Raw genomic sequence first — 10135 nt, 5'->3', positions numbered from 1 at the left:
GGGGGTTACCCTAATAAAACATTTTTTTCCATTTTTTATTTTTGCACTTTGTCGGCGTGATTCATTTACATATTGGTACCAAATTTCAGTTTTCTAGTGCTAACGGTTACTGAGATTATCCGCGGACGGACGGACGGACGGACGGACGGACGGACGGACAGACAGACATGGCGAAACTATAAGGGTTCCTAGTTGACTACGGAACCCTAAAAACGCGGTAAAGGTACCAAGCTGGAATTTACTTCAAGTAGAGTCTACTATCCCTTTTTGTATACCACGTCGGTGGCAAACAGGTATATTGTCCGCCTGATGGAAAGCGGAAAGTCCCTTGAAGCTGTGAAAAAAATTAAACTTCTAAGGTAACACAATCAAAAGATGCAGCCGTTTATGCCGCAAATTTTCGAAACTGGCATGGGAATTAAAACCTACCGTGAAATCAGAATCTTGAAATTTGATATGAAGCAACGTTGCGAATTTCTAAAACCGTAAATGAACCCACAGTGCGCGAGTCTGACTAGCACTTTACCGTCTCTTTTATATTTTTTCACGTACTTTTGTGACGATTAATACCTTACGTCGTTACTTACGTTAATCGTTATGTCCTGCCAATAACCAAGATTCTACATAAACGTAATAATGTCATGCAAGTGGTTAATACAAGTTCCCATAACAAGCGCGGCTAAACTTTGTTATTTCCCTAAGGTGGCGCGTGAGAGGAATCAGTTCTTGGAGGAAAAACTATTTCCCGGGCTAATTGCTTTCATGCTGACTCGACTTACGCCACTCGTGAGCTGAATACGGAACGAGGATGTGTATGAGCAACTAGGTTTATTCTTTTTGTTGAATAATTGGAAATGACAGGGATAGTATTTATACAGTATTCAATAGCGAAATGAAATCTAGGAATAACTGTTCATTTTTTTTTATTAAGTATAATTGCGCAGAGAGTACTTATGCAACTGCAGGCAAGTGTAGCTGGAGTTTTAGGAAAAACGATTTCCCTAGGGAGTTATGCTGTCTAGTACCAATTAACTTTTTTTTATCTTTTTTTTTTAATTTCTTTACTGCCAGTGTGATGAAAACATCCGCAAATTCGAGTTAAATTAAATCTCGTTTAAAAATGGAGATTGTAGGTACTATTCCAGTTTTCATCATTCCACTTGTGAGACACAGGTATATTTGAACAATTAGCCAACTGAAACTAGTTTTCAAGGCACTTCACCAAAACTAGTTATGCATTTTCGCTACGACGTTTCGAATACCTATTTATAAAGTTCTTGCTAGGAAAGTCTTCCGTCTTTACATCATCCTACCATTTATCGGTGTAGGTATTTAAAATAGTTCAAAAGACTTCAGCTAATTTTGTAAACTATTCATTATTGAAGTCACTTCAGACTCGGCCACAAGCTTCCTCCATAGGATACCTACCTACTTTACAAATTCTTCGTTTCTGCCAACTTTGAATTCTTTTTCGCTTAAATAGTTTAAATGAGTTTAATCGACTTTTAGCTTTTTACGGTCGCTGCGGCTTGCGTTCAAGTTACGAATATCGGTTTTATAGCAACTAAATGGATTCATCGTTTATTTGGCCATTAAAAAACTCAAGTTAACAATTGAGATATTTAAAATACCTGCACGTTACATTTCTTAACCTTTTCCACGTTAAAGACGTATCTATAGGCATCGGAAACTGCGCGTCTCTGTGGTGCAGATGGGGATGGCGTGAGTCTGCGGAGTACCAGTGTGGCCACCCAGATCAGTCGGTGCACCACATAGTCTTCGAGTGGCCCATCACCAAGTTTAGCGGAAAAATGGCTGATCTCAAGACACTTTCGACAAATGCCAAATCTCTTAAATCTAGTATTTTAAAAATTTAAGTAGAGAACAATCTGTAAGCCATACGATAAATAAATATAGGTGCCATAGGTTCAACGCCAACACACTGTACGATAGTTATTTTATATTATCTTTTTATTGGCAAAGATTTCAAAAGTAAGGATAAGGCAACACAATACAATATAATTTCGATAGAACACTCCCATCTGGTTCGTCTTGCTGAAATGCTACTACGCTATTGGTTGATAATTTTGCATCACTTACGCGACTGGCACGCATTTGTGCACAGCGGTCTCAGTAACACCGCTGTGCAGGCAGTCTGGCCCCATTTTCGGTGTCTAAATGCCACGTCCTTACAAATATAAGTTTATTGGTATAAGTATATTACCTTATATATTTTTCGTAAGTTGAATGCAAAGACAAGTATCTGAATAAAATATCAACGTGGGTGACGACTCAAGTTGAGTAGGTAAGTAGGTATATATATGGCGAGTCCAAAATAAGTTTATTGGTATTTTATGCGATCCTTATCGTTTTTGTTTACGCATTTTCTTCGCGCCCAATGTTTTCACTAGATTGGTTTGGAGACTATTCACCCGTACCCCCGAACTCATTTTTATAAGCTTAAACTCAAAACTACAGAGACGTACCAAATCCAATAAAGATTGTTATAGCTTCATAGTAGATGATTTTATTTGCCTGCAATGTTTGAAAAACGGAATGACTACATTACATAAGTACATATTTTACAAAATGTGACATTAAAAGCCTCCGCCACACATGAGCGTTTTGAGAGCGTAGCGTGAGCGGGGCGCGGCGCTGGCGGTACGCTCTCATAGCGCCCCGCTCTCAAAACGCTCATGTGTGGCCGAGGTTTTATATATTTATTGTATTTTGGCAGAAACTGCGTGATAAATTGATAAGTAAGTCACTACGTGCATTTGACATGCACGTACATCTATAGAAAATCTATATAGTCAGCTAAAAACGGATTGCAGCTATTCTTCGAGCGGTTCGTTCGTATCTCGGAGCACCTGATATAAAACTAGGTTGGTACCTATTCTTATTGTGAAATAAAAATATGAGACACGGGCTGCTGCAAATATGAAGAGAATGATGTTTCTTCCGAAAAAATCCAGCCTTGAGGAAATTCGGACGAAATCGACTTCATTCGGCTCACCACTGGTTTATTACTCCGTTCACGCTTCCGCCGCCATCGTGTCGCATCGCATCGCCAATTATCCAAGTTCATCGATGTCGTGCGTCGCGTGTCGCGTCACGTCACCCAGCTTCATTTCGTCGCACCGGTGTCGCATCGCGTTGCCGTCGCGTGCCCGTCGTCCACACAAGCCACGGCGTTAAAAAAAATTTGTTTATTCTCAAAATAAACCCTTTTTTGATAACATTATTTCTTCTGCCAAACTGCAGGACAGTTTGTTGGTAGAGGGGACTCCCTTACATAATATAAGTCGGTAGAACTATCTAAGTGTTATAAGTTTACGCTAGGTAAAGTTAATAGGATTAGCACAACAAAACTTAACGTAGTTATGTATTTTATTACCTATGTATTTATTCTGTGCAAAAACGTCATATTTGAAAAGAAAATTATGAACATCGTATCTAGTTCTAATATTTTAAGTGTATAAAGTTCAAATAGGGCTGAGTGTCATTTTTCAAAACATTATTTCGATTTTTAAAAATCTCTTATTTGAATAGATGAAAATGTCAAGATTCTTTATCGCTAGCGAGGAGCATTTCCCCAGATCTTGTTTATTGAACCGCGCAAATGATGCTCGTTGCAAACTCTCGTTAGAAACGAATTAACCGTTTTTGCGTCTTTCAAACTAGGAAGTTATAAGACTACTTATCTAAAATTAACGTCTTTGTGGGGTATAGTTTTCTTATAATTATTTATCTATGCTGCCATAAATAAATGCCTAATAATTTAATGTGTATAGGATTTTACATTGGTCTGATTTTAGAGCTGCATCTAAATTATACATACACATACACATACATACATACAATCACGCCTGTATCCCATAAAGGGGTAGGCAGAGCACATGAAACTACTAAAGCTTCAGGGCCACTCTTGGCAAATAAGGGGTTAAAAGAAAACGAAACTGTGGCATTGCAGTGACAGGTTGCCAGCCTCTCGCCCACACCACAATTTAACCCATATCCCATAGTCGCCTTCTACGACACCCACGGGAAGAAAGGGGGAGGTCTAAATTATATAAATATATAAAAGAAGAAACTGACTGACTGTCTGACTGACAGACATAATATATCAACGCACAAACGAGATCGCAGGACCTAGAGATTTCAAATTTGGCACGTAGGTTTCTTATAAGGTGTAGCTGTAGAGGAGCACTAAGAAAGGATTTTTAAAAATTCACCTCGTAAGGGAGTGAAATGGGGGTCCAAAGTTTGAATTATTTTAGTACGCGGGCAAAGCCACAGGAAAGGTAGGTAGTTCATAAACGACTTGCTTTCTTGAAATAAGAATCAGAATCAAAGTTCAAAGGTTTTGGATTTGGTTGGGTCTACTCACTGTGATTTTGTAAAATAAGTTTTTTGCCACTATTTTATTACTCAAGATTACAGTAAACACTTAAACTAGATAAACTTCTCAACAGGGTCTCTGCGGAGTCGCCACAAAAAGCTTTACCAAATAATTTACCGTAGTTAAGTTTATAGTAGTAGAGACCAGACAATCCTGTTATGTAGGCACCTCAGGTAGGCACATAACTGTTCAAAAAGATAATGTAGTTTTGATTTTAACATTCTGGTTTAAAAAGTTATTGTTGTAGGTATGACATGTAACTGAATTGTTAATTTAGCTACTACCTACATAATTATCTATAAATTCATCCCAAAGACCTATGAGGCTTGTTCTTAGAATGAAACTATGAAAACGGATTATATGTATCGCATAATGATTTTTAATAGGTAAGTACATCCCGACATGTCAAACTCTAAAAATATTTTAAGCGGGTTACTCACGTATTAAGTCATTGTAACGCTCGACATGTTTCGCTCCATTTCCATTTAAATTTTTTTAATATGTCTGAGAGTCAAACAGGAGTTTTATAGTTAAAAATGTCGAACTCTTTACAGCGCTCATGGTTAACGGGCATTTATTTGGCTGGCTGGCTTTTTCACGGAGTTAAAAAATAAACGGCAGCTTATCAACACACAACCGCAGAACAATCCGCAAAACATTGTTATTGGACAAAAGACTTGTAACAGAATTTCCCTTTGAATAAACAACAGACGTGAATCCTAGGCAAAAAGTCAAAAAAAAATCCCTGTGCAATAGTGCTGGCATTCGACAACCCACGAGTCGAAAGCTAACAAAAAAACAGGCCAATTGAGAGTCCAACTCGCGCACTGAGGCTTTCACGCGTACAAAGTTATTAAAAATATGTAGTTTTATAAAATTTTACGGTTTTCATAATTTTTCCTTCATCTGTGCTTGACGTTGTCTCGTAACAAATTTCAAGATTCTGAGTTCACGGAAAGTAAGTAAGTATCCTGTAGGTAGGTTTTGGTTCCCTTGCAAATGTTAAAAATTATTTTAATTACGTTGGCTTAGAAGTTTGATTTTTGCACAGCTCCAAGGGAAAGAAGACCGAGTATTTGATATATATTCCAGCTTGATATCTCCTCGGGTTCCTGAGGTAAAGGGTCTTGACAAACAGACAGATAGACGGGCGTACCTACGCACGGGCGGACAAGAAAGTGATCCTTTAACGGGTCCGCTTTTTCCTTTCAAGGTAGGGAACCCTAAAAAGTACGAAACATAGATAGAAAATCTGTTTCCAATGTACGGTTAAAACTGCCGAATTTCACTGAAAAATAAAACTCTCTGCATAGTTCCGATATTTCAATATTGCATCGCCGTAGGTGGCAGAAAAGCTTCTTAGTTTGCATAAATATGGGATCTTGAATCGCAGCATGTCGGATTTCCATTTGGCGACTTTAGGTTGGCTTCGGAATATAAAATTTAAAGAAAGAGTCATCAGTGTGCTTTAGCTTTAGGTATTTTCTCCTGGGTGGAATAAAGTTTTTATTCATAGTTGTTTTCATAGATGCTTGAAATTTTAAACTAAATGTATAAGTACCTACAAAATACGAGTCGGTACTTAAACGGATTTATCATTTTTATCATGATCAAGAATTATTTGGCCTGATTTTTAGTCACACTCTTGGCAAAGGAAGGATCAGAAAATCATAAGAAATTGTGATATTTCGAGTGACAGTTTGTTAGGCCATCATCGTAGACACCAGAACTAGTCAAATTTCCGACTAGTCAAATCAGCTTCTTTTTAAGAACTGACAAAACGATTTGCTAACTAATTTGGAATTACTATGAAATACTGAGGAGTGACGTCACGGTCAATTCATTTACTATATATCTTTCTTTTTGACTTATTAAATAGAAATTATGTTTAAACATAACTACTGTCCATATTGTTCTTCTAATTATGTGGTGCTTTATTTCGTGCACTGCATAAAGTATTTTAGGATAGAAAACTAGCCTATTGAGCCCATATCCCACAGGCGACTTTTACGGCAATCACGGGAGGAGCAGGAGGGGGTGATGAAATTCTTACCCTGTCACATCATGTGAAAAGACACATTTTTTTCATGGTTACACTAGAGACAGAGAAAGTGTGGAACGTTCATAATTAGGTACGTATATAGTTATAACATATCTAACTAGATGACCTAGTCCAGCCACCCAAACTTTAATGTAGTAGGTAGTAGGTACATATGTTTTCTATTCACTGGACTCTAACGCAGCTTACGTTTTTAAAATCCCAAGGGATTTCTCCTAGTGCGAGACTAGGGTACTAGGGTAGCATAAATCGAAGAGTAAATCTGTTCAAGCGAGGATGCTATGCATATTGTATCGGAGTCTGATTTCGAGTTACGACCACGCTTAGCTATAAAGTGCCGGCCTGTGCCATTCCAGGATTACAGTTTACTTATGTATGTCACGTTTGGACCTAACTTCTTGCAACGTTGTAAAGAAATCGTTTAACTTAAATGCTGTTTAAAAGGTTAAGTTAGATTAGCTACATATTGAATGTTTTTTGAAATTTACTAAAGAGGACATAGATAATTTAAAGGAGTCATAATAAGTGTTAAGGATCTCCTTAAAATATAAAATTTCCAAAAATAGAATATCTAAACAATAACAAGATGATAAATTCAGCATTGTAAGTAATACTTTAATCTAGGTACAATATATCCCTAAGAATAATTAATGAATACTTGGAGACTTAACATGTTTAAAGGATATAAAGATATGACAAACAACAGAATATGTAAATTATGTACATTTAAATAAGTATATCCGTCATATCTACAGCTAAACTATTATCATAACAACTCTATCCTAGAGTTGCTTTTAGCTGCAACTAGTCGAATACCTATTTTTTTACAGCCGCCCCAAATCTCAAGGAAGGTGGTTCTCAATTCGTCTGTATGTTTTTTATAATGTTTGTTCCACGATATCTCCGTCGTTACTGAACCGATTTTGAATTTTTTTTTATTGAATGTATATGCATACAGATTGGTCCCATTTTTATCAGAACCCAGTTTTGATGATGGGATCCTGGAGAAATCGAGGGGAACTCTTCAAATCTGAAAGGCGTACATATGGTGATTTTTGTGTTTTTATAAGAACAGCATGCATTTACGTACGAAACAGTGACATTTGGTGCAGTCATCTGCTGATGATGGTCAGAACGGAACTCCTTAAATCTGAACGGCACGCTTATAATGACTTTGGTATTTTTACAAGAACAGCTTGCATTTACGTTCAGAACAGTGACATTTGGTGCAGTGGAACGTGGAACTTCTGATGATGATCAGAACGGAACTCCTCAAATCTGAACGGCACACTTATAGTGACTTTGGTATTTTTATAAATACAGCATGCATTTAAGTTCAAAACCGTGACATTTATTTGTTAGGAGATTTGTTCTCTTTGTTGTGTTTGTTAAGCATATTGAGTTTTCAAGTCAAATTTTGTCAAGCTCGATTTCTTATAATCGGATATCGGATTCATGAGGAATTGAGGAAACTCCTCGAACCTTAATGGTATTAGGTACGCATATTCATTTGAGTTTCCATCAAATAATCAAAGAATTACATTAAAAGCAGTTTTAAAAAATACCTACACATTTCTACATAATCCAACATTCGTAAGTACCTTTCACCAGAACCCTAAAGGCGGCGGTTTTTTTTTCTTAAAAAATATTTTTATACCACGTTGGTGGAAAACAGGTATATACGGTCCGCCTGATGGAAAGCGGTCACCTGATGGAAAGTTACTTTGTGTCCACAAGAGTGCATAAAAAATTTAACTCTATGTCCTAAGGGTAGAATTGACTTTTAAATGTTAATTAAATCGTTAGATTTCATTTAGTTTGATGTTTTTCAGTTAGTATTTACCTCGTGTCGGTATGGTGAACAATATATTTTTCACAGAATTAGATTTAGATAGAAGAAACAAGTTCATCTATTTGTATGGCGGCCGAGCGTGTCAAATTTTGTACTGAACTTGATACTTGCCTGTGATTTTAAATATGTCTCAGGCCCTTGAGTGTTAATAATTTTTGTGTTGTTGCAATTAAATATCACGTAACGAGGCATATTTAATGTTTTTGTTGACTTCAACTTACAAAAATCGACGCCCGAAAGCTGCAAGCTGCGATTAGAGGCGGACAACTCAGTGGATTTCACTGAGTTCATTTGACACGCTAAGTAGATACGTTTGCCTGATCTATGGTATATATGACATCTGTGATATTTTTTCAGTACAGATGGTGTTTTTTTTACGCACTAGTGCGAGAAGTGGTTCATTATACGCCAGGTCGAAACTTCGGAGTGCCATCTGTACTGAAAAACGTCGTACGATACACGTGCGAAAAGGAAATTCGTAACTCGTGTCGATTTAAAACCCTCCTTTCGGTCGAGTTTTAATTTATCGCCACTCGTTTCGAACTTCCTTTTTTACGCTCTTTTATCGTAATGTACTATTTTTACTCTGTGGAAAATTTGTTTAACCATCTTCGTGCTTTGAAACCCAAACTCTTTCAACGATCCAGATTCCACTTTTCGAAACACTCGCATTTGTCATTTAATTTTGGAATCACTTTCCTTGGTATCAATATCAGCACGAGTGGTTAAACAACAAATTTGCCCTATTGTAAAACAATAGTACATTACTACAGAGGCCGGGACAAAGGGGGTTGCCGGCCGAAGACATTGTAAAACAAATAATTATTATATTTGAATTTGAATTTAATTATTTGGAATGAAATACTGTTTTTATTTTAACCGCGACAGCGTGGTCGTAGCTTTATCCAGCTACGCAATTTGTCACCGACTCAGACGGTTCTGACAAGCCTCCAATATTAGGCAGCGAAACATTTTGAATCATTTTGCTAGAGGCACATTTATGGACCTAATATTGGTCATATTCGTAAAATTTTAGTGCGTTGAAAAGCTTTTGTAAGCCTTGACGTCTAACACTACCAAGGAGTGGAATTCCTTGCCGGCGGCTATATTTATAACCCGGCAACCTTCTAGGGTGAACAGGCATCTTCTAGGCGAGCTTACTCCATAGATCGTAGGCCGAATCGCAGACTTTGCTTTTGGCTAGTCTGTGGCCAAGAGTAAACCCATTTAGAATTAAAAACCGGCCAAGAGCGTGTCGGGCCACGCTCAGTGTAGGGTTCCGTAGTTTTCCGTATTTTTCTCAAAAACTACTGAACCTATCAAGTTCAAAAAATTTTCCTAGAAAGTCTTTATAAAGTTCTACTTTTGTGATTTTTTTCATATTTTTTAAACATATGGTTCAAAAGTTAGAGGGGTGAGGGGGACGCACTTTTTTTTCCTTTAGGAGCGATTATTTCCGAAAATATTAATATTATCAAAAAACGATTTTAGTAAACCCTTATTTATTTTTAAATACCTACCTAACAATATATCACACATTGGGGTTAGAATGAAAAAAAAAATCAGCCCCCACTTTACATGTAGGGGGAGTACCCTAATAAAACATCTTTTTCCATTTTTTATTTTTGCACTTTGTTGGCAAGACTGATGTACATATTGGTACCAAATTTTAGCTTTCTAGTGCTAACGGTTACTGAGATTATCCGCGGACGGACGGACAGACAGACATGGCGAAACTATAAGGGTTCCTAGTTGACTACGGAACCCTAAAAAAAGCAATGCTGGGCACAGGCCTTCTCTCGCGCCATTTTGATGTGGATTG

The sequence above is a fragment of the Leguminivora glycinivorella genome, chromosome 1, assembly GCF_023078275.1.
Source record: "Leguminivora glycinivorella isolate SPB_JAAS2020 chromosome 1, LegGlyc_1.1, whole genome shotgun sequence".
NCBI lineage: Eukaryota > Metazoa > Arthropoda > Insecta > Lepidoptera > Tortricidae > Leguminivora > Leguminivora glycinivorella.
The sequence above is the reverse complement of the archived record's forward strand: the minus strand, read 5'-3'. Positions refer to the sequence as shown.